General features: G+C 38.1%; 1 protein-coding gene across 2 annotated transcripts in view; it reads right to left on the bottom strand.

Moving 5' to 3' along the window:
- RNF144B (ring finger protein 144B) overlaps positions 1-26731 on the bottom strand; it is a 133787-nt gene extending 107056 nt beyond the window's left edge. The window contains exon 1 of one of the 2 annotated variants that reach the window (XM_074348147.1): positions 26571-26731. The gene's annotated coding sequence lies outside the window, so the exon portion shown is untranslated. Of the gene's footprint in view, positions 1-16504; positions 16645-26570 lie in introns of those variants that run through there. The other variant, XM_010974259.3, reaches the window with a different exon arrangement.
- Positions 26732-26904: the final 173 nt, after the last annotated feature.

Here is a 26904-nt window from a genome sequence, read left to right as displayed (position 1 = left end):
CAGACACCGAATCTGCTGGCACCTGGATGAACTTCCCAGCTCCCACAACTGTTGAGAAATGTGTTTTGAAACTACTTGATGATAGCAGCCCCAGCTAAGACAAGCAACGAACAGAGATGTCACTCTAACATATGGTTAAATCTCCAAGATGACCAGAAATGACCCAATTTCCTCAATCCTTTCCAAACACAACGGAACTAACAGCAGGGCATTTGCTTACAAAAGGAAATGCACTCAAACAGGAGCTGTCAGGGGCAGCTAAACCCTCCAGCCGCTGGTGGTGGTGAGAGAACACTCGGCTATCTGCTGCACTGCACCCTCTGCATTTACCAGACAGGTGCGCCAGTGCCAGGCTCGGGCCGACTAGATACACAGAACTGTCAAGGCACAGCTGGTGTGGGCAGTGGGGAAAGTGGGAAATTGTGGGGTAGGCGGACATGAAATAGTTGCAGGGCACAGAGACTGAGTGTCCTGCCTTGGCACATATAGAGAGCATTCTGGACACTTGCCATAAGGATTTGGTCATTTTTCGTATGACGTATGATGTGTATCTACAAGTATTAATGACGTTGTTTGGTGTTGCTTTTTATTTTGCAATAAGCCCTTCAACAACAACAAGCTAAAGAAATGGAAGCTTCTATTTAATAAAACAGTAAAAGTGCTGAGTTTTCAATTCTCCAGTATGTTAATGACGAATGTCAAATTGCACAAAATCTCATCACTTGCCACCTCCCACAGCCATGAGGTACAAAGCGATACATAAATCACTGAGTGAAAACCCCAAAACACAAACCTGCTGAAGAAGCATTATAATGGGCATCAATAACTAGTAGCTGTTCTGAGAGCTCTGTACTTGTAGTTTGATTTATCACATGCAGCTGTAGCAGGTGCTTACATAACATTTAGACCCAGTGATTGCCCTTCGAAATTGACTTTGCCAATTTTTTACTTCAAGTTTTTGCATTCATGCACAAAAAGTAAAGCAAAAGCTATAATGTGTCAGTAGTGAAAGCAGAAGCATTTTATAAACAATTCAATTATGCTAATTTTATCTCAGTGTTATCAAGGCTTCACTTAGAAAGACTAATTAATTCCAATAATGGTTTAATTTTTTTATCTAATTCATGGAATCAAAGCTTTGGGAGGGTAGTCTGTTTAAGATGAAACATCCGACATTATTATGAATCTTCCTGTAAACTTAGTTTAAAAAGTGCAATGTTAAAAATATAAGTATTTCTTTTTGAATCAAAATATATTCTATTTTGATAATATAATTTTGGTGGACCACAATGCCTATGGTAAAAAAAACAATATTTTACTAAATTATCTAATTTAAAATTAAGATATGGAACAAAAATATAATTGGAATTGGTTACAGTGTAAATGTAAGTCATAATTTCATCCAAAGAAGTTGCATTATTGTATCAATTGAAATAGAAGCTCTAATTTGTCAAAATTTACAAAGTTTAAATATGCCAAGTAGTTAAACTACAAAATTTTTGTGATGAAGTGGATGTTGAGCTAAAAAAAAAAAAAACTTCAGCCTGGTAGTACCAGACTTCTCTTTGCTGCCCATCATCAATTGAAACTACTTAATAAATCAACCTGTGTCCTGCCAATAATATTGAACTTCTTGTAAATGAGTCCATTAGCTTTGGGGTGCATTTTGTTCAGTATCAGTTAGAAATTTTAGTCAAGAATTCAAGGAGCTTTTCAAGCTTTTGGAGAATTACAATTATTGAAAACAACACTTGCAAAAAGGACACAATGGGACCTAATTAAACTTGAAAGTTTGTGCACAGCAAAGGGAACAATCAACAAAGTGAAAAGACAACCTGCTGGATGGGAGAAAATACTTGCAAGTGATATGATCATAAGGGGTTAATGTCCAAAATATATAAACAGCTCATACAACTTAATATCAAAACAACAACCCAATTTAAAAATGGGCAGAAGAAAGATATGAATAGACATTTTTCCAAAGAAGACATACAGTTAGCCAAATGAAAATGAAATGATGCTCAACACAGTTAATCATCAGATAAACACAAATCAAAACCACAATGAGCTATCACCTCACACCTGTCAGAGTGGCTATCCTCAACAAGAACACAAGTAACAAATGATGAGGATGTGGGGGAAAGAGAACCCATGTACACTGTTAGTGGGAATGTACATCGGTGCAGCCACTGTGGAAAACGGCACAGAGGTTCCTCAAAAAACTAAAAATAGAACTACCACATGATCCAGCAATTCTACTCCTGGGCATATATCCAAAGAAAATGAAAATAATACTTAAAAAAGATACATGCACTCCAATATTCATAGAAGCATTATTTACAATTGTGAAGATAGGGAAACCTAAGTGTCCATCAACAGCTGAATGGAATACTATTCCCATTAAAAAATAATGGAATTTTGTCATTTGCAACAACACGGATGGACCTGGAGGGTATTATGCTTAGGGAAGTTAAGTCAGACAGAGAAAGACAAACACTGCGTGGTATCACTTACATACAGAGTCTTAAAAAATAAAATGAATGAATGAATGAATATAAAACAGAAACAGAAGCATAGAGAATAAACTAGCGGTTACCAGTGGGGAGAGGGGTGGGGGAGGGACAAGATAGGGAGAAAGGATTAAGAGATACAAACTACTACATATGAAATAAATAAGCTGCAAGGATATACTGTACAGCACAGGGAATACAGCCAGTATTTTATAATAACTTTAAATGGAGTACAATCTATAAAAATTATGAATCACTGTGCTGTACACCTGAAACTAATATTATAAATCAACTATACCTCAATTTTTTTTAAAACTTGCAAAAAAGGAAAACACTGAAATAGCCCAATTACATAAAAAAAAGTGAATAAATTAAATGATGAGCACTCAAATCATGTCCAAGATTTAATTTTGAAGTTCCGTAATTACTCTTTGGAATAAATCTACTTGTGGAGAGTAACTTTAATAATGCCCATTGGAACAGAACAAAATTTAGAGGGCCCATGATTTGGAAGCATGACAGTTTGAGGAAACATAAGAATCATTAACTGAACATAATTTATTTGATGAACTTTGTCTTCTAGAATTATTTCTCAAGGAAAGATATTCTGAATGAAGGCAAAAAGAAACAAACAGGTCCAGCTAAATTTACACAATGGTATATGTCAAATATATTCAATTTTAAAAAAGGAAAAACAGTATCACGGATTATATTGTAGCCCATTCCTTACACATTTTAATACAAAAATATTACAATTGAGAATACTCTCCATTTAGCAGAATTTACTTAGTTTTCACTCAATAACTCAGTTTTTATTATGAGTTTCAAGTGAAAATATTACAGTTTACAGAGAAGAGTCAACTGAGGTGTCAACAATTTCAATTTTGTTAATATAAAGTACAACTTCAAGAATATTACAGACTATGAAAAATTTCAAAGAAAATGTCCATATTAGGGAAAAAAAAGTAACTTCAAAAATCGCCAGTGATGTGATGTAAGAGTCAGCTATGACTGAAAGACTGGTTAAGTATATGAAAACGTAACAAAAATAATTCACTTAATTCCAAAATAATTCCATTTACTTTTACTGTTCAAATAAGACATTATAAAGGTGTTTTTATCTTGCTTTAATGTACATTGCTATTTATTTTTATTTTTTGGAAGGAATTTCATTTTCAAAAGTTTTTAAATAAAAATTATAGATTGACTGAAAAATTAATTACATGGATAGACCCACAGAATACTTCTATTTAAAAGCCTTTTTATTTTTTGTTACTTTTTTGTTTTTATGTTAAAAAAATTATATATAAAATGTTTCATTTTTAGCACCGTATTTCATTTTTGAAAGTGTACTAGGTTGGACAATAAACCAACTTAATAATAGCTACCATTTACCAAGAGCGTACTATGTATTAGGCACTGTGCTTGAATCAGTTTATCAACTTAATCTTCATAAACACCCTGAAGGGTAGGAATTGTTATCTTTGTCGTATTGGTCACAGTGAGTGGCAGTGAGGACCTGCACCTAGGCTGCCCCCCGCCCTGGCCGGTACTCACCAGTCACCACATTCTGCTGCCTCTCTCCCTATGTTGCAGGACATGCTTTTGGCTCAACACAGACAGAATCTTGCAGTTAGTGATCTTGAATCAGGTTCCATTATGACCTCTGACCCCATTACCCACATGGCCAAGGCCATGTACTTTCAGGACAGCTGGCACATAGAGGAGGCCAAATGATAGCCGCAAAGCCAAGCAATTCACTGCCCCCAGTTACACTGTCTTTCAAGGAGCAGGTGACTTCTGCATGTGTCCTCTCCAGTTCTGCAAAATCTTTTTTATTTTGCATTCAGTGGGATCCTAGAAACTTAAGGAGCAGACCATAATGGAGAGCTCTTACACTGGTGTGAATTAAATGGTATTTGACCTCAAACCTCACCTCACAAAAACTTACAAATTCTTTATAAGTCCCTGGCTATCCTATAATATAGAAGATGCTACAAAAAGCAATCATAAAAGTATAATGACACAGAGAAAAAAATGTTACAATGAGTGTGTATATGTCCATGTATGACTGAAAAATTGTGCTGAACACTGGAATTTGACACAACATTGTAAAATGATTATAAATCAATAAAAAATGTTTTAAAAAAGTATAATGATAAGTTTAGTCACTAAACTTAACACTTGGTATGCATTCTGTTCTGTCTAAAAGTGTCACTGTTGAGACTGGAACTCTTAAAATATGATGAGGTTTAACCTAGGTACTTATTTTTCTGATGCTTTTATTGTAGTTTCATTGTTTCAGTCATGTTTCAGATGTACAAAAGCTGTCCCTTTAAAGGGAAAAATAACAAAGACATTATTTAGTAGACAATTAACAATATGAGCTACCAGATAATGAAAATATATAAAGTACCTGTTAAGTAGATTAAGCCAAGTGTGTTTATATCTATCTAGGATAATAGATTAAAATGTTGCCTAAAAGTAAGAGGTTTGTTAAAATTAGGTATCCCCCAAAGCAGGGATCTGATTTGAGACAAAGATTCGATTGCAAATAGTTTATTAAGGAGGTACAGGGACTGCTGGTAGGGGGGCAGCAGGAAAGGAAGGATAGCTAATGAAGGCAGTGTAGTTAAGTCGTAACTTTGGAGACGAACAGGTCACCCCAAAGGGTGAGGGAGATGGAGTAATTATGCCCTAACTCCAATCAGCCACCTATTGAGGGCTTCTGGGAGTTGGGGTTAATTCACAGTTGGAAGTGTGAAGCCAGTGAAGTGATCAAGTGGGCAGCACCCCCCACCTCCACAGTATCTGCACTCACTTTCAAGGGTAAAATACATTCTTACATCAAGTAATTACGCAAATATTAACATGCTAACTGCCTGCCCCTTCCCCACACCAAAACAGTCAAAATCTCACAGTGATAGTATTTTTTAAATAATTATAGCCAAGGAAAATAGTTCTAATTTTAAACATTCTTTCCCAAACAAAAAAATTCCTAGAACATCAAATAACTGAATGTTATATGAAAAGGACAGAAATAAAGATTTAATTTAAACTTCCATTAAGCTTTGGGTTGCAAAATATGTTGAGAAAATCCATGAAACTGGCCCTACAAAAATATAACAAGAATTTCTCAGGGCAATTCTATCCCAAAATAGTGTCAATAAATCGTTTATGGATTGAGCTGGAGGTGAATACAAGCAACTAGAAATAGAATTCAGTTGTGTATTTCAGTACCTCAAAGAAGGGAAGGACTTGCCCATGGCCACCTAATCAATCCAAATGGTCTCCTTTTTAAAGAGAAAAATCAAAGTTTCTCATTTCCTTTGTTGGTTGGTTGGTTGGTTGGCTGGTAATTTACAGACTATGTGTGGTTCTCCAACACATACACATGTTGCAACAGTGTATCTACAGATATATTGATGTTGGATGTTGCATAGCACATATAGCATCACTTTTGCTATATATATGGCAGGATATAGTGGAATTTGTTTGCTTTGTTTGTTTGTTTTGGAAACATATTGATGTTACCTGAGTCTGCAAAGCCCTCACCATCTGTGGCAGCCCCAGGTTCAGGCAGATGAGCTGAGAGTTGCCCAAAGGAATGCAGTTTTCTCCAGGTATCAGATGGCAAGCCTATAGTCTGTTAAAGAATTTCTCACCTAGTTTTCACCTCTGCTTATCATTTACCAATTTTACATCTATACCCCCAACTCCAAAAAAAAAAAAAAAATGACAAGCATTCCATGGTGACATCCTGGGTGGATCTTAAAGAGTATTGGAAATAGTACATGCAGCTGTTAGCGGCTCCAAATACACAATCCAAGGCATTTAAATGCCCAGCCTGCAATGCTGGCAATGAAAGACAAGAATAGCAGTTACTTTTTTTTAATCAAAGATAAATGCCGCCAGATTATGCCTGAAAAAGGCAGGGCCAGCCTAACTGGAAGGCAGAGAAGTGCAGCATCAATGTGAACAGAAGGGAAAGGTTCCTGGGAAGGGTGCGCAGACACAACTCCCTGAAAGCCTTTTAAGTAGAAAGCAAATTGGTTTTAAATTTTGAAAAGAAAAACATTGATCTCAACTGCTTTTTAAAATTAAGAAGCAGATTTTAAGTACACACAACAAAAAATTTGTTCTGACTTTCTCTGGGTGAGGGCATTTCAGTGACTTTACTTAAGGATTATCAAATTTTTTTGACATGGGTGTCAACTACTTTCATAATCAAAAATTTTATAATAAGCTATATAGACTTTGAAAAAATGAAAGACAAAATAAAGTATGGTGTCTGACTAAATTATTATGCTATTATTATGCATAATATATATTATTATTATGCTAGGGAATAATAATTATAGATTGTGGTTGTTAAGGCAAGAAATAGAGGGTTTAGACAAGGGGCAGAGATTACGATGCATACAGTGGTTAGAGAAAGCCTGTCGGAAGAAATACTTCAGCTAAGCTTGCAAAGAATCAAACCTAACCCCGTGAAGTATGGTGGGGAAACAGCACATGGTAAGGCCCTGATGCGGGAAAGCCTTGGTGACTTAAACTAACCAGCATGGCTGAAATTCAGAAAGAGAGAGGCAGAGTAGAACGGAGGAGAATTAGGGAGAAGCAAGTACCAATTCCTTCAGGCACTTGAAAGCCCACTTAAGGAATTCATCTTTTAATCTCAGTACAATGAAAGCCATGAAAGGACCTTACGCAGGGAAGAGAAGTCATGTGAGCTGATCATTCTCACTGACCAGTGCAATGGAGAAGGAAGACTGATAAGAAGCTGGTTGTGGTTACAGGGGAAACATCCTGCCACTTTCATCCCTGCATTTGCTGACTACCAAGCCCCCTGCAGCTTTAGATCCCACTCACTTGGCAAAACTGCCTCCCCTCAATATCTAATCATCCTAATCACTTAGCTCCCAGACACCTGTGCAATCTTCACCCCAAACCCATAAACCCATCCAAGTGGATGCCCCCATGTTCTAGGGACCCTGCTCCACAGACCCCATCTACCCTTTGCTCTGTAGTTTCCATCTGCACTGCAGACCTCTGGGAGGATGAAGCCCGATCGTCCCAGAATCACCATCTCCTTTATCTCTTCACTTAACCTCCTGGCTCAAACTCATGCCGTCTTCTGTGTTCTGGGTACCAGGTGTCAGCATTTAATTTCATGGGATTATAAAATGTCTGGGGTTGAAAGGACTTTAGAGATATGCTGGTTCAACCTCCAGGTTTTCATGATGAGGAAACAGATCTTGCATGGTTAGAAGACTTATCCAAGGTCCCAAAGGTTAGGACGTCTGACTTCCTACTTAAGAGTTTGTTGCATGATTTTAAAGCAATTTAAAAAAAAAAAAAGAACACTTGCAAAGTGCTTCACGTTTTACAGAACACTTCTACACGCACCATCTCATAGAATTACTGCAGCTGCCAAGTGTGAGATATAAACTAAACCTGAGAAAGATGGAGTGCTGAGAGCGTGGCTAAGCCAGGCTTGGACCCAGGTCTTCTGGCTCTTAAGCACAGCACAAACTATATGAAAATGCCCTTCTAGGTTAGATGAAGTTAGTCCAGGGGTATTAAAGCTAGAGGTTTTCTATTTCTGCTCATTATTTTTGATTAATTATACCTTTTTGTTTAATTTTACATTCCTTCTGAAGATCAGATTCTTTTCCTACTGTGTGATTAAGGAGGGACTTTGTCCAATACTGGGATTTTACTGGAATGAGGATGAGGGCTTCTGAGCAGAAGAGGAAACTTAAAGAGAACAAAGAAAATGAAGAAAAAAGATGCACATTTTACGAAATTTATGATTAGGCCTAAAGTTGGATGTAAATGCAGACCTAATGTCATGATGGCAAATAATCATTGTCTGAAGACCCCCACACACACAAAACTGGTTGTTTTATTCCAATTATTTCCAACAGTGAAAGAAGGTGGATGATTTTGTGGAGTTCATCATTAAAAGATTTGAACTATGTACAAACTAGATTATATGTATTACAGTTTTTCGGCACATTTGAGGCTTAAAGTTTCAAATCCAATGTCAAAGACATTCTAAGTGACAAAAAAGAAAAAGTCCTTGGTTGCTTTGCAGGATGTGGAAGAGGTTACTGCTTCAGAGTAAATATATTTTGGAATGCATTGCATCCTCATGCTTCAATAAGTTCTATTCTTGTTCTGAAAGTGGAAAGGGGTCAGCGGCCCTGCATAACTGACACTTAAACAGCAGCAGCTGATGCAAATAGGCACCCAGCACTCACCCAGAAGTGGCTCACTCCTGCCCTCAGAGTCCAACAGATACAGGTTAACAGAACATTTATGCAAGAGTCATTGCTTGCTTGCTTGCTCTTTAATTTGCTTTTACTTTGATGAGCTCAAACTTTTTTTTCAAAAAAAAATTCAATAAAACATTTTAATTCAATTTTTTAATTAAAAAATTTTAATATCAAACGTATTATTATCAACATCCCCTTAGAGTATGGAGGTACAATTAAGTGTGCTGTAAAACCTCTCAAGTGTGAATGAAAAAAAATCTGCACTTATCTGAAATGCTAACTAAGTACCCCAAGAATATAGCTCGTTCCCTCTGTGAATAACTGCTAAGCTAAGAGAAATCTTATGGGTCTACTAACTGAAAGCCCACAGTAATGTATTTATTAGGGTTTGCTTCATATTATCCATTGGACTTGGAGAAAGGGGTGTATAAAACAAATCAGGCAAACAACACTACTTGTTTTCAGAAGGCTAAGAAAAAATGTCTAAAATAGCTAGTTTTCCACTGAAAATAATCATACAAAATGCCCATCTCTCTCATACCATCAGATCTGAACGTATTTCAGGACATCCTCTGTGTTACTGCATTCTATCCAGTTTACAGTCTTCACCAATTAAGCCACCCAAGTTGTGACACGCGGCTTCTGGCTTAGCTCAGTTGAGGGCTGGGGGCATAAAGGAGTCAGTAAATACCTCACTCTGCATACCTCTCATACCTATGAAGAGACCCCAAGATTGTGGTTCACAGACGTACAGAGAGCTCACAGTGCATTACCTCAGCCTTGGGGGCCTGCACATTCCTCCGAGTTAAGTGAAATCAGGCGGCCCTGAATCACTTTTTCTAACACTGGGCTCCATTGTAAGTAGCCAGTGTTTAAGATCAGGTAGATGACTGACTAGCTGAAGATGATAAGATTGTACCGCTAAGATCACCCTTTTCAAGCTTGTTAAAGCACTGAATGGCACTTTTGTACATGGGACTTAAAGCTCAGTAAGAATTCCTGGGACTGAGTAATGTCTGTATTCATGTTGTTATTTTTCCCTTCTTTGGGTAAAGGCACCAGAACTGTCTTTATATTTAAGATTCAGATGAAAGCAGAAAGTGAAAATAATGTTTTAGAGATACAAAATAAGTCACAGTCATCCAAATGTCACGCTCTGCCTTCTTAAAAGCTGAGTTTCATGTAAAGAGCATTTTATTTGCCTTTGAATCAGTGCGATACAAAAGGCTTATATTTTCAGGCAGTTTCTGATTCTTAGAAGTCTATTTTTACCAACAACAAGAATGACAATCATTATGGGTAACTTTCTCCATCATAGCTCCTTAAGATAAAAGAATATCACGCTCTAATACCAACTATATAAAACTGCTAAACAAAAAAAAAAAAGGTAAAAAATGAACAATCTAGAACATTGTCTACATAAAAGCAAACAACTGAACTGGCCTTCATCGATCACTTAGTCCCTTTACTAATCCCCTAGGACAGCAATGGCATTAATATAATTTAGCTGTGCCCCTCCTGGCCAAGGGCTATGGCTTTATGGTTCCATGGCCAGCTTATTTTTGGCTCTGAGAAAAGTCAGTCAAAAGCCAGAGCAAGAAACCAGTGACTCCACTTCCACCATTAAGGCACATGGCCGTTGACCCTAATGGCTTTGCCACTGATCCTTCCATCCAAACTGCCTGCAAACAGAATGTTCTGAAGATGTGACAGCTGAATTTTAAGTGCAGCCACATTGCACTTCTAGCCAAGAGGGAGCCTGCCAATGCTTTCCCAAGGTCCTAGAACTCAGGAAGAGTAAGGTAAATTTAGATGAAGTTGACAAATCTCATGAAAAAGTTAAAGATCTTGGCATTCATATATCTATTTTTAAAAAAAAAAAGGAGATTAAAAAAGCAAGTTAAACAAAACAGACACACAGTTCTGCTACATCCTTGGGAAACTTTTTCTGCATGCCAAAGAAGAAAAAAGCTCTTAAATATACGGGAAATACACTTTAATATCAGAAAAACCCAGAAAAAAATATTTTTAAATAATGGATAGCACTTACAAAAGAACTCTGAAAATACAGTGTATCGTGTTCTGGGACAGTTAAAGTTTTAGATGATTTAAGCATCGTTTACTCCTTAAATTGTTATACCAATATATACTTGAGACCTGATTCTTAGATTTTAAAATTGTGTTTAAGATCCCTAACCCAAAATAGCTAGCAGCATGTTACTCTGCTTTCCTGGAATTACAGATCAACAGGGCTAGAAAGATATTCAAGATGATTTGTTTCAACACCTATTTATAGATGTGGGTCCCGAGACGCAGACAGGATGAAAATCATGCGGTAACAATATGAAAACTAGGACCAAGATTCCTTGACTCCTAGTTTAATTTACTGAGTCTGAGTTGTGATTTAAAATAATAATAGTTCGACAAATTTTGAGATTGGTTCCAGCAGTCACTCCAGGCATAGTGTGCTACCATAGGCGATAAAAAATAACTAAAGGGGAGAATAAAGACAATGATAAAGAGACATTCTTCCCTCCCCACCTCCCAAAAAATACTCTCAATAAACAACAACAAAAAAATTTCATTCCACACTTCTGCCCTAAATAGTCAAATGTATTGCCTAAATTCTTCATTTCCCTTTAATGCCATACTCTAAATTAGAAGCATTTTGTTTCTTACAACACCTTTAAGCAATTTGATAACCTGAGGTTAAAATAAGACCTAAATCTTAGTGACTTAAAACAAAAAGGGTTTACTCACTTATGCTAAATGTCCATTCTGGCTCAGTGGGGGGCGCTGTACATCATTTTCAGGGACACAGGCCAAGGGAACAGCTACCATAGATTCCCAGGGGGTCTCATACCATGGATTACACACTCCCCTTCAGAAATGACACACAATTCTGCTAGTAAATCATTGGTCAAACTGGTCACATAATCGCATCCAGCCACATGGGGGTCAGAAAATGCACTACTGAAGGCAGAAAGCCAGAAATATTTGGAAAACAGTGTTACTACCACACATCATAAGTAATTAGATATCGAACCTTCTCAGATTGAATACACAAGTTTACTAAGTACCTAATTTTTTTCATCATAAGTCGAAGGAAGATAAAAAGAATGTTACCAAGAATCAAGACCCTTCAGCAACAGCCTTTGTTCAATCACGAGATAACCAGTGCCCCTAGCAAACCACAGCAGTTTCCTCACTTGTAAAATAACGAGTGACAAGGAATGGCTTCTGAGGTCCCATCTAGCTTTATAGGCCTACAGTCCTAACTTCCTGCATTTATAAATACATCCAGGAGGTCTCACTGGTTGTGCTGGCCATGCTAAAATCAAGATATTTTCTCTTGAAAATGTAATATTCAAATATAGAAGCATTAATTTCATACAAAAATGATGATTACTTGGTGGTTGGGTTATTTGGGGCTTTTTGGTTCTATTTTGCTGTTTTCCAAATAGTCTGAGAAGTAGAAAATCTCACTTTGTTCAAGAATTATGTAACTTGCATAGGGCTTGCTTCAAAGAACCCTACACCATGTCTAGGGGTAGTTTTCCTAACCAAAGCAAAAGTTTTCTGTCCATTCTGGATTCGACTACATTTTACCATGCTTAGATGCACTATTTTTTTGTTATCTATTTCTCTCTGCTTACATCTGTCTCTTTTCTTACAGTGTTGAAAGAATTCTAAATTCTACAAGGCAACATGTAGCATTATGGTTTCATGACATTTTACCTGAAATAGGATCATTTTCTTCAACCAGTTGAGGAGATGTAGTCATTCATATTTACTCCTGATCATTAAGAATAACCCTAACAGGAAAAAAATTTTATTTTATGTAATATGGAGAGAACACTAGAAGCTCCTTTTCAAGGAAGGAAAATGTGAAATTAGACATATGACTCTCTTTAAAAAGTGAATCTTTTTTAATAAAAGGTAGACTATAAAGCAAGTCACTTGAACCCAAAATAAGTTATTCAGATCCTATGTTGTTAAATATATTGATCTGTGCCGTTAAGGAAGTTGAATTTGGGGCCTAATGAATGAAAAGCACCCTGGTTAGCTATTGATTAACTAAAGTAGATGGTCTCAACAAAACCTAAAATTAACTCTGCACTTTTCTCTTCCACAAATGATAGATTCCTCCATGGGATTTTTTCCCAACTATCCAATGTAACAAAAAGACTCTCTTGCTTTCCAGTTGTCTCCAGGAGCCTGCTTTACCTGACTGAAGAAGGAAACTTTTATCCTTGCATAAACCTCAAGATTTGTGAAACCATGTTTCAAAGTCATTAAAGATGACCAGAGTGGGAGGGAAGCCAAGTCATAAACTATACATGCTGTTAATCACTTCAGATATATGTGCATGTAAAATCAATTTAGTGGTTTTAAAAAAAGAAAGGAAAAAAAAATTATTTCCCTGACTAGAGCTAAGTCTTGGGCCCAGTGACACTGTACAAACCTCAGTGTGGCTTCCAGCACCAGACTCAGAAGCTCTTTTCAGCTTTAAGCATGACGTTAATCAATGGACCCAGAAGTCTGGTCTGCTCTCTGTTGCAGCTGTTTGCAACTAACTTGAATTATTATCATTAAAGAGCTTCTCCCAATTTCTGAACTCAAAACACAGTACAGAGCATTGTTCATTCATCCACATTATAGGAAAACAGAGATTTGTTTTGAAAATAAAGGTCTACCTAAAGCCTCAAGTCATTATGTCAGAAACTAAATTGCAAGTTGATGGTAGTGAAATATGAGCTCAGAAAGAACTAGAGAAATAGAAGCATTAAGTCTTAAACTTTCTAACTGCCTGTGTTAACCAAGGCAGTCTTAAATTAGAAGCACTTTTCTTCCTTCCAAGGAAACTTTCATCCACTCAATAAAGGGGTTAGACAAGAGAGAGAGTTCTTTACCAGAACAGTGCATCAGATAACCCAGGAAACTTTTTCAAATACACATACCCATCCACACCTCAGACCTACTTCATCAGGTGGTGTGTATATTTTGAAAATGTTCCACAAAAGAATTCTGATCTATACTTTTAGTTTGTAAATCCTAAATCCCTGAGGTTCTTTCCAGCTTTAAGCACGACATTAATCAATGGAGCCAATCAGAAAAGAGCCCTCCAGAGTTGAATCAATAAGGCTCTGCAAGCAATAATGATTTATTGATGACATGGTGAGACTGTAGTAAAAAGAAAGGTGGCACCTGGTTTCCATCTTGCAGTTCAGTTGTTGAGAAAGCTTTACTATCAGATCTGCGTTTCACAGACAGCCTTGTACAGAGAAGGGGAGTAGGCTTTGGCCCAAGCTCAAATCCTTGCTTCTCCATTAGTAGCTGGGTAACTAAACCTGCACTAGTGACTGAACTGAAACCCTTGTGAGTCTCAGTTTTGCCATGTGTGAAATGGGAATAAGAATTCTTCTCTCACCTGTGCACAGTGCTGCACGCAGAGCTTAACACGTAATAGGTGCTGGGTAAATGTTACTTCCCAAAATCACACTGCCTTCTGCTTCTGTCTCCTCGTTTCTCTGAAGATAAGCCTCTTTCTGTGTTTTAAAAGGCTTTCTCTTTATAAAACTACTAAGACATTTTGATTCAAAGAGAAAACTGTACTCTTAATCATTCATGCCAATGACAGTAACATATAAGACAGATGAAATATCATCCCTAATAATCCACAAATTGCGGTTTACTTATTACTATTTCCCAAACCACAGACCTCACCTTAGTCATTTCTATTTGCAGGTTGAATCTACCACTTTTCTAAGTAGAAGACCTTAAGCAAGTCACTTCAACTTGTGGGCCTTGGTTGTGGAAAGTATGAATGTTAATAACTTCACCATCTACTTCACAGGGTTGTGTGAGATCCAACTGAAATAATGTATCACAAAGTTATTTAATGTGCATTTAATTTTGTGCAAATATAAAGGGAGGCTATTATACAGCAATTCTTAACAAACTTCCACCAGGCTTCTCAGATACGACAAATCTGACTTGATTTCACCCTCATTTTCTTCCTTCATCCCCGTATAAGGGAGATGGTAAAAAATACAAACAAGCAACAAACAAAAACACCAGCTAAATGTGAAGAAGGTATATGCCTGAAGAATAAGTTGATTTGTAACTGTAATATCACACACGAGTTCCAACGTCAATAATGGATTTCCCATTTGTTTTTCATAGGTGTATTTCACTTTAGTAACTCACATAACGAGGCTTTTTTATTTTCCACAACCTTCCTAATATATTCTCAGATAGGTCTGTGGATTTGTAGTTAAATATGCATATATAAGACTTTATATTTTTATATTTTCAAATAATACGAAAAGAAGAAAAGAAAACAGCAAAGGTACAATTTTCTAAAATGAGCAAATTTTAATATAGGGTGCTCTCTAAGCATACCAGAATGACTACAGACAACATAAAGAATATTGTAGCCCACAAGTCCTATTACAAGACTGGCCCATTTTGGTTTGGTTGATTTGGCAATGCCCCCTTAGATTCTTATATCACCTGACATGTGGTGCCATACATCTATTTTTTTCATTAAAAAATAGAATAAATTTTGTAAAATCCTTCAAAACTGTGGGTACATGAAACCACAATACGCTGCCAACAGAGGGTGGTGGGGTCCCAGGGTTTTGACTGACCTCTCTACAAGGCCACTTTGGGAATGTACCATTTCTGTTGTGCCTGAGTTGACTTTGACCATAGCCTAGCAATGAAGATCTTGCTGCTCACTCAGTATCTGTTGCCTAAGTCTGAGCTCCCCAGTCTAGCCACAGACCTAGGTTCCACAACTTTCTTCTTTCGACTAGCGATTTAACAAATCCTGATTCTGACATGCATCAAGTAAAAAAATTATGCATAGTAGTTTACTGTTCTGTTAGTAGTTTCTAGTTTTACTCATGTTTCAAAAAGCTTTACTTTATGCATTTTGAGTAATTTTGGTAAGTGCATATTTTAGACTTCCAAACTATAACATGTTAAGACTAAACTCATAAATGAAAATGTGAACTTGAATCATTCCAGTAAGTTTGTCACTTTATATTCACTAAGCAAATTGAGCTAAATAATAGTAATTAGTCCAACCAAATTAAAACGAATTATTCTGTACACCAGAAATTGACACATCATAACTGACTACACTTCAATAAAAATAAATTTATGAAATTAAATTTAAAACTATAATGATTAATTTGAATGATATTCAACAAGCTGGGAATAAAGTATAAAAGCCAGAACTAAATTTAACAGTAAGTATACAGTACCTGTTTTTTCATTGCACAGTTTCAGTAGGACATTAAAGAGAAGTTTCAAATGAAAGGTGGGATATACACCAGAGTCACAGACGGAAGGACTCAATACTGTCAATACATAAATTCTTCCCAAATGAATGTATAGATTCAATGTAATTCCAATCAACAATGGAATGAGGGTGGAGTGTAGATCACAAAGTGAACTTGTAGTCAAAGACTTGTAGTCAGTGAGGCACACTGAGCCAGTCTGGGAAGACCACTCCATCCCCACACCATACCTTCTCTGAGGACACATACAAGCTCTGGATAAATATAACCAATTATTTTAAATACATAGTTGGGCAGAAAGCAAGAAAGGGCACTCTCCCAGAAACAAAAAAAAAAACCTCAAAACCCACAACAGTGATTAGGAATTGAAGACCTAGTAGGAATAGGAGAATAGGATATTTACCTTAGAGTGTGGCGTTCACCTACTCTGTGGAGCTAGAAGTAAGCACCTTACATAAAGTCAGCGGGGTGGAATAACTAGAAAAACTCCATCCTCTTGGAAGGAAAGCAGTACAGAAGCACGCCACTGGTGCTGGGCTAATAATGGAAAGAGAGTCAGCAATGAGAAATCAGAGACTTATGCCTGCCCGAAGCACAAGGAAGGAGCTCAAACGCACTCTAACCACACACGATTGGAAACCAGATCTCAAACTGAGGACGCAATCAGACCTCGATGAAAGAAATATGAAACACCTCCACAACCCAGGACATGTGGAACTCACATGCTGAACGTGCAGTCCAAGGTGATAAGGCACACGAACAAGCAAACCAGCAAGGGAGACAGGGGACTAGCCGATAAATCAAAAAAGAGGGTTTACCACCAAAAGTACAGATAATAAGGGCACTCTGAGAAGTTTAATATTTTTTAAAATGTTGGGGAAGATAAAGGAGGAACGGAACATATAAGTGAATAAGACGTTATGAAGTACAAGAGCAAAATTTCAAGGATTTTGTGATAGAGACAAAAATTTTGACATAGAGATCTAGAATTTAAAATATCTTTATTTAAAAAAAAAAAAAAAAGGAGACCACTTCAATATAGTATATTATTGCTTAAATTTTTTCTTCTCAACTTTTGGTTAAAGGCCTAAGTGAGACTTTACCCGTAGTAAGCAGAGGCTTTAGGGAACATTCCAAGTCTCCACCAACCCTCCTGCACACCATGAAAACCTCTCAGAATGAGAAGATGTGTGGGGGTCAACTGAACTTGACACACCCCTTGGAGCAAAGACCCTGCACCCAACCCCCCACCACTGGTGGGCAGTGTGAGTAAGAAAGAGAAATCTGCTGCTGTAAACCACTGAGGTTTTAAGGTTGTTTGTTACAGTATACTATCAAAGCAAAAGCTGATGAGTGCAACCAGCTGAAGGGAGAATTAGCGAAATGAAAGATAAATCTGAAGAAAGTCTTGGGCATGATACAGAGAAACAATTTTAATGGAAAACATATGAAGTGAAGAGACATGAGGACAGAATAAGAATTTCCAGCATATGCTTGTAATAACACTGAGAGTTAGACTAGAGAAAATGGGAAATGTATGCATCTTCTGTAGCCATGAAACAACTTACCACAGACTTAGTATCTGCTCCAGGCTCCTAGTCACATGGACCCCTCACAACATGGCAGCTTGCTCCTTTCAAGCCAGCAGGAGAATCTCTCTCCAGTCTTATAAAACAGAACATAATCATGGGAGTAACTATCCCACCATCTTCCCAGGCTCCGGCCACACTCAAGGGGAGAGGATTTATAGAGGTGTATACCAGAAGGCGGAATCTGGAGACACATCTTAGAATTTTGCCTCCTACAGGGAAGACACCGTAACTGAAGATATAAAATGCCCCAGGTCCCACAACTGTTAGCACTTTTGCTCCTAACCACTGCACTAAGGGAACTGCACACAACATTGAGCAAAGTCCTACAATAGCATGGCCCTGGCCTCAGGATCCCCAGGGCACAGCAGGATTTCCTCTAGAGCCACTGAAGACTCATTCACGTCCCCATGCCAAGTCATCACCTTTCTTCTATCCTTGCAGGTCAATCTAACATTCTACCTCTGGGTCCAAAGTTCCACTTCTATGGAATAAACCACACTTGTTCTTTGTCAATGTAATTACTCTGTGTGCAACTCACATATTTTTCAAGTTGTCTTTTCAACTTTTAGGAACACATTAATAGAAACATTACTTAGATTGTTCTCTTGTCACTCCTTTACCATTAAAAGACTTAGATTGAATAGCATTGCAAATGCTGGGAATATAATACGAAAGCTAATAGTTTAAAGTCCTTTTTAAATTTCTAAAAGCTGAAAAGTGACAGCCATTAGCATTCTTGTTTATTCTAGAATTTATTGGCTTATGGGCATTATCTTTATTGTTTTATAGGAACACATACTTTTTTTTTAATTGATCAATGGCAGAATACAAATGGTGAACAATTCATCTTAGCTGTTTATTGCTTCTGTGATTCTCTGGAAACAGAAGGGGGAAAATGTCTTATGTGCTTATTACACAAAAGCAGTATCTCAGATCATTTCCCCAGCTGTGGAACAGATTGGAAGCCTCATCTTAAAAATTACCTAATGTATATCTTAATTGATTAGTTAAAATTCTCTGAGCATGATTTTAAGAAATGAAAATAGTTATTGTGACATTCCTGTGAGTAAATTTGATTCCTATAATAACCATATCTGCCCTTCCCTTCCACCCTCTTGCCAATTATGCTTCATTGAAAAACTACAAATGGTGTCATATGTGTGACCCTTATAATGAACAAGCAGGGCTCATGGGGATGTAATCAGAAAATGACTTTATCTGTTTCCTCCACTGCCTCTTTAAGTTTATTATGTGGGGCTGGTTCTTCCTTGTCCTTGGATGAAATTCAGGACAGTTGCCATGACTTTCCTTTTTTTTTTTTTTTTCTACTCTCAAATATCTTTCTTTTTAATTTTTTATGTTTCTTTTTTACTGAAGAATAGTCCATTTACAATGCATTAATTCCTGGTATACTGCACAGTGATTTATGTATTCATTTATGTATATTCCTTTTCATAATCTTTTTCACTATAAGGCCATTATGAGGTATTGAATATAGTTCCCTGGGCTATACAGCTGGATCCTGTTATCTGTCATGACTCTTCTAATCAGTCTTAAATAATGAAGACTTTTCAAGTCACTCTAAGTCCAAAAAATCAATCACAGTTCTGTAATTAATGTGTCCAATCTAATACAGCACTCAAACTCTCCCAACTTGATGTAAAGTTAAACGTCTCCCTCCTACAGGTAAGTATGGCCTCGTGTATTGGGAAAGGTGAATAAAGATTCTTCTCTCTTCAGCCATATGCTAATTTAGGTTACCCCCCACTTTCTAATACAAAAGTAGGGCTGAGGTGGGGGAAGAGGAGGCAGCAGGAAAATTCTTCGACTGATACAGATGTAATGATTTAATGCTGGTCATCTATGAGTGTTCAAAGCTTACTTAAAAAGTTTGTTTTTATTGAAGTATACTTGATTTACAATGTTTCAGGTGCACAGCCAAGTGATCAGTTATACAGATATATAAATACATATTCATTTTCATATTCTTTTTCATTATAGGTTAGTACAAGATATTAAATATAGTTCCCTGCACTACACAGTAAGTCCTTACTGTTTATCTATTTATATATAACAGTGTGTATCTGTTAATCCCATACTCCTAATTTATCCCTCCCCTGCTTCTTCTCTGGTTACCATAAGTCTGTTTTGTATGACTGTGAGTCTGTTTGTTTTGTAAATAAGTTCATTTGTACTATTTTTTTAGATTCCACATATAAGTGATATCATATACTATTTGTCTTTATTTGTCTGACTTTCTTTACTTAGTAGGATAATCTCTAGGTCCATCCATGTTGCTACAAATGGCATTGTTTCATTCTTTTTTATGGCTGAGTAGTATTCCACTATATAAATATACCATATCTTCTTTATCCATTCATCAGTTTATGGACACTTAAAAAGCTTACTTTTTCTTTTGATCCAGGGATAGGATGGTGATGAAGATAATGAAAAGTACAGAGATGGAGAACCTTAACTCCATCCCCATCACTGGGTATCTTTCACCTACAGATCCCTTCTTGCAGATGGTTACTTATGGCTCTCTTCTCAGTTTACCCTACTAGGGTCCAGGTGGTCCTCTTACACACGACCTGAGGTGACCCCGGCTAGCTCACTCTGTAGCATGGTGATCTACCCTTGGTCTCTGAGGAACAAGCCATGCACTTTGTGCTCTATCAAACTATACAACAATACAGCTACGTCTCTTTCACTTCACCATCAGAGGAGCTAGCCAGCCCATCTCCTATCCTTTGGATTTCTCAGGCATGAGTCTCTATATCTCCAAATCTGCAGGGATATACATTACACTCTCAAATGATCTGCATAAAACCCCCTTCTTTAGATTTGAGTTGAGAGGCAGGCATCACACATCCTTCTCTCTGTGGCAAGGATGAGAGACTTGAATCCACCACCAACTCTAAAAAATCGTCTTCTAATGATTATTTTCTTGGCCTCTTCAACCTGTTTTATTGTCTGGAAATTTTAAAATGTGGGGAGGAGGGTATACCTCAGTAGTAGAGTGCATGCCTAGCATGCATGAGGTCCTGGGTTCAATCCCCAGTACCTCCATTAAAAAAAAGTAATTCTTCCAAATGGAAAATAAATGATTTCAGGGTTTATTAATAATAATAAATTTGATTTTATAATCCTAGATTATATCAACACAAAACAAAAACTAGGAAATGGTGAAACTGGAGAGAGGGAGTAAATGTGTCAGATTTCTCATCTTATAAGAAGAAAGTTTATTAATACCATTTCTTCCTGGCATTGATTAGGGAAGACAAGCTCATATATATATTTTAAAAAAAAAGAATATTAAAATGAACAAATGCATGTGTGTGTATGACTGAAACATTATGCTGTACCCCAGAAATTGACACAACATTGTAAACTGACTATACTTCAATAAAAAGAATGCAAATAAAAATACCAAACAGAAACCTTAAAGGCAGCAAGAGTTGAATTTTTAAGATATGATCTATACTTTTTAATCTACCAGAAGAAAAGTGAGCAAATAAAATACAGTCCAGATAGCTAAAGAAAAATGTTAACTAACATGGGCAATTCCTATGATCTATTGTTAAAAAAATTTTAATAAAAAGAATGCATGGAAAAAAATCTTAATTCTGTAACAACATTCATACATATGTATGTTCACATGCATAATTTTAAAAGTAGAAAAGTTATGCCAGAATGTTAGATGTGCTTATCTCTGGGGGTGAGATGAGAGGTAATTCTGACAGTCCTCTACATTTTCCAAAACCAAAATGTAAAAATTAGTCCATCGTCTGACATGCTCCTTAACCTTTCTTAATAAGCCTATTTAAAATTTAAATATATTTACACACAAATTGATATTCAATACCCCAAATACTCTTACCTCTTTCTGCTCACATGGTTTCCAAAAAAACATTTAAATAGTGATAAGGTACTAAAGTATGCAACTGGAGAATATTATTTTAAAAAGGAAAAAAATCTGGATTAATTAAATACTATGGGAAAGAAGTATTAAGTTACAAGAACTTGCTTGAAGATGCAAAGCAAAATTTCATCATGCACTTCCGCACTCTCCAGGAGGGGGTGCAGGTGAGGAAGGGGGCAAACAGGACCTGACATGCGGGCACCAACATCCCCAGTCTGCAGACCTGGAAGCTGGGCTGTGCCAATGTTATGGCCAAGACAGTTGCTATTTGTACTAAACCTAGCTGCAGAGCCTTTAAAGCGTTCGCAAAAATTTTCTATTAACCAGTTAACACAGAGAATAATGTCTGCCTTTGGGGATATGGAAGAAACTGCAATGGAAGAATGCGGGTAACATAGAGAGGAAGCCTTGCACCGGGGCAAAGACTCTCTCCTGGGGCAGAAGTTTCAGGGTTACAATTGAAGGAGACAACTCTTCACCTCTTTATGTAAGGTTGAATGGTAACCGACTGGAATAAATAACAAAGGCCCAAAGAAGCTGAATAAAATATAAACTCATGAAACCAAAGGTAAAACTTCTACTGCTTAATAGTTCTATTTGTGTCAGATTCAGTAAGAAATATTCTTTATGGGGCAGTGACTCTCAACCCTCTCAGACTAATGCTCATTTTTGCAACAAATATTTTGTAGGTTACCCCTTTACTATCTTGGAATGAAATTCATAAAAAATATAGCCTAATTACATCCATATTTTCAAAACCAAACAAATATAACATCCTAACTATAACATCAAGGAGCCATAAAAGAAAGTAAATTTAATAAAGTAATACATATTTTAATTTATAACTGCTCTGGCAGGACAACACTAGAAGACAGAATTTCTAAAAAAAAAAAAAACCTTGAAGAAAACAGTACCATGAAAAAGAGAATCACTTGTAGAGAGCAATGGAGAGAGTGGCAAATTAGTTATATAATCTGAATCACCAAATTTTCACAAAGTTCTTAAGTCTATTCTTAAAGATATCTTGATTTTTGAGGATTAATTCTACTTTAGAACACATTTTAAATGTGGTCATTGTCTTTAATCATTAAATCAACATGAACTGTTGAGCTCCACACACTAAACACATCTAAGCTAAAATATAAAAACATACAAAGACTTTATAAAGCCTTTGCAGAATTAGGAAATGTACCAGCTATCCCCAAACGAGCTATCGTCTATGGATTCCATCAACATCTTGCCATCGTTAGGGATGCAATGTGCGATGTTGAATGGGGTGTGTGTACTTGGTCAGGATGCTTAACTCCTCTGAATTACAGATCTTTATAAAGGGGATAGTAACAGCCATCTGTCAAGGCTGTGAAGGTATTTTTTATGTATGAAAAGTACCTCAGTAAATAAATGGTAGCGAGTTGGAGCACTAGCAAGAATACTCCCCTAGACTCCATATGGTTTCTTAAAATTGGATCCAAATCTTCTGGGCCTATATACCAGGATAAATTCTTCTGTCAATCCTCGACCCTAGGAACTTGGGAAGATAAGTCTTTAAGACAGAAGATCTTGAAACGCAGAAATATTAAGAAGTGGGACTTCCAAATATCAAGTCTTACATAAGCAGGGTTTTAAGGGCTGGAAATTCCAATGATTGTTTCTACTATTTCAGATAAAAACTCTAGGGAGGGGTCTGAAGGCTAACCATTTCTGAACGATTTGCTGACTTAGTATGTCATGCTCTTCGCACACCCCACCACTTTACTCTCCTCTCTTTATACTCATCTCTCTTAGTGAACTTTTCTCCTGTCAGTCAGTTGAAAGAGTCCCCGCCCAAAGTAATGAAAAACATAGGATGCTAGTTTACAATAGTTCACCGCCTTTGTAAATGACCTACATTGCCCTTAAGGTCACACTTTGAGTATCGTTGGCAATCTAGCTGAGATTTGCAGCTTACTTTGCTGCCATTCCTACATCATTGATCATAAATTCATTCCAAATGAGCAAAATCCTCACTACCACAAGAACTAGAAAGAGTATGAAATTTAATGTCTATGAAAAGAATATGAAATTTAACGTCTATTCTCAAAGTTTGGATTGTGGCTACAATTGCGTTAATACTCATCCATAGAGAGAAATGATTAGAATCTAGATGACTTCTAAAATGCTTTCCAGTTTTAAGACTCTCTGCCTATTATACTTGTATCACTGGGAAATTAACATAGCACGATTAAATAAGGCAATATGTGATCTGGCTGCCCTGAGTCTCCTCTTTGTGGCTAAAGGTATTTCTTAGAATACTGAACTAAAAATGTAACTGCATTCTGCAACCCATGCAAACATGTTCTAATTGATGGGAGGGGAAAAAAATTCAATCCAGAGTGCCAGCAATTCCTCTCTGAGCTAGCGTGGCAGGGGGAGTGTGGGGTCAGTGAAGCATCAAGTTACAGACCAAATTAAAGGTCTGGAGAAGAGTGGCAGGGTCTAATCATCCACCGTCTGAGGCTGCCAGAATTGGATCTACCACCCTTACTCGGCTCACAAAGAATTGCTCTGCGGATGCTAAGCACACAGACGAGCTTCAAACATCTTTTATTAAAAAGGCCTTCAGTTCCAAATAGATCTTTATGGAATTATTTCCTTGAAGTTTCTAGTTCTGTCATATTAAAATTTCCATGAAAAAGTAATCAAAACCTAATGCTTACAGTGTTCTGCCACAAAGAAAAATATTGTGGGTTTTCATGCCTATTAAAAACATGTGCTATATATATACACACACACACACACACATACACACACATAATTATGGAAGTCCCAGACCCAGTGTATACACATATACTCAAAAACCTTAGGAAAATAATAATAGTTTTGCCTAAGCCAACAAAATTCATAACATGATGTTGTACTCTGTCCGTAACCCCCCTCATTAAGCCAGTGCTTTGAAAAGGTCAGCAAGCAATGAGTATTTCTGCACATTTTGTGTCACAGGCTGCAAATGCTAGATCTATAGGGATGAATTAAGGTCACTTTTAAAATTCAAACAGTATTTTCTGGACTCGGTTGGCTGAATCGTGCGTATCTGCACTATTTTTCCTAGGGAAAAGTTAATTTTAGAAAGGAGAGAAAGTTTGCCAGGAAAACCATTACATTGGCTCAATACCTAGACAGTGACTCTAAAAGTTCAAAATGCTTTACAGGCGGTCTCCTTCTTGTCCTTAACATCCTTGAAAGCAAGTATCAAATACCATCCCGGTTTCATAACAAGCCTCCCATTTTATAAAAAGTTATATGATTTACTATTACACCGACTTTATGGTAGTTTTAGGTTTTTTTGTTTGTTTTTCTGGGGGTTAGTAATTAGGTTTATTTATTTATGTTTTTAGTGGAGGTACTGGGGATTGAACCCAGGACTTCCTGGGTGCTAAGCATGTGCTCTAGCACTTGAGCTATACTCTCCCCACCCCTACTTTATGGGTTTTTTTTTTTTTAAATTAGTCCTTCACCTCAGTTTTTTCAAAAGTCAGACAAATAAAAATCTTTATTTTCCCTGATAGTTACACTCAGAGTCTGTTAGGTACTTAGAATAGTCCAGGTATAGATATACATGAAAAGCAGCAGACCTGTATCTACAACAAAGTTCAAGATGGAGAAACAACACTTGTGTCAATTCAAATACAATATAATTTACACTCTTAACCAATTCAGGGTAGAAGAGATTGGTTCAAGAAATTAGGAGTGTAAACAGGACCTAAATCAATTTCTACGATTAATTCCTCTTTGGGTTCCTAGAGCTATGGTCTATTTAGGTCTTCATCCTTAAAATAAGCAACACTTGAAAACGGCAGTGGTCACTGACAGAAAGTCAGTCAATGCAAGCACAGTGGAGGAAGGTTTTCTCATTCCCGGGAGAATAGGCCTCAGTCTTTTCTAATTGCCAGAGTGCTTGTGAAGCAATTCTTACATCTTAAAAGTTGATATCTCAAAGATAGCGCTTTAACAAGGGCTCTCGGGGGTGCAGGATTTCTCTCCAGTCTACATCTGACTTTCAAACGAACGTATTACCCCTCCCCTCCCAAAATTGCCATCTTAAAACCAGTGACACCACCGCAAATTCATCGACCTTGAAGGGAACCAGCTTTCACTCCGTTTTTATTCTCTACTCACACTACTATTTCCATGTGATGTTCACCAACAGTTGGGAGCCCCCTCTCCTTCCCACGAGGACCTTAGACATGTTGAAGTAATTACGAGGAAAGAACGCATCACAATCACCTGGAGTGCTTTTTAAACACACACGCCTGCGCGCGCGCACGCACACGTCCCAGATTTCTAAATCAGGCTCTCGGAGCCCAAGTAGGAGCTACTGCTTTAAGCTGTGGTAAAGTTCTAGCACCACAGTCACCCAGAAAACCTTGTAAACTTATCACAGTGTTTCATTTTCTGGAAAACTAAACCCCAAAGTACCTCAATCACTGGTGCAGATACAAAAGATAAGACGGTTACACCTACCTTGACCACGGCTTACTATCCTAAAGTTAAGATAGTAACAAAAGGTGGGGGGATGTTTTGGGAGGAGAGAAGTGATACCCCAGCCTGGAAATCATCGCAGACTCCAGGGGAAAACGGTGCGTCGGTGTTTGCGCCACACACCTGGAGAGGGTGGGCGAGCTCCCGCCTCCTCTTCCACCCTCCGGCCGGGGGCGCGGGGTTTCGGGCGCTGCCCGGGGCAAGGGGGGAAAGTGAGGGGTGAGGGCGGAGAGGAGACGGGGGTCCCGGGGACCGCGGCGGGTTGGAGTCCCAGCGGGCCGCCCGCCCGGGGCTCAGCCCGGCGCCGAGGAGCCCGGGGAGGGGTCGAGGGAGGGAGAGAGGGAGCAAGAGGTGACAGCCTGAGGAGGCCGAGCCGGCACCTGGCACCGCGAGCCCGCAGCCCCGGGGCGAGGGCGGCACCCCGCGCCCCTCCTTACCGTGCGCGCGAGGTCGGAGCCAGGAGCCGGGAGACCAGGCGGGCAGGGCTCCCGCAGGGCGTGCGCTTCCCGGGGTCCGCTGTCAGCCTCCCCGGGCAGCAGCTTCACGTAGCAGGCATGCGGGTCTCCTAGCTACCAGCCCTCCGGCGCGCCTCCGGCCCCCTCCCCCGGCGCTCGCCCCGGGAGCTGCAGCCCCCTCCCCTCCCGCGGCCCTTCGCGCGCTCCCCTTCTCCCCCTGCTGTTTATTCCGGAGAGCGGTGGCCCCTCTCCTGAGCCCTCCCTCCCCCCGCGCGTGCACGCACACGCCTCCCCCAGAAACGCGCTCTCTCTAAGA

Source organism: Camelus bactrianus, chromosome 20 (genome assembly GCF_048773025.1).
Source record: "Camelus bactrianus isolate YW-2024 breed Bactrian camel chromosome 20, ASM4877302v1, whole genome shotgun sequence".
In the NCBI taxonomy this organism is placed as follows: Eukaryota; Metazoa; Chordata; class Mammalia; order Artiodactyla; family Camelidae; genus Camelus; species Camelus bactrianus.
The sequence above is the reverse complement of the archived record's forward strand: the minus strand, read 5'-3'. Positions and strand labels throughout refer to the sequence as shown.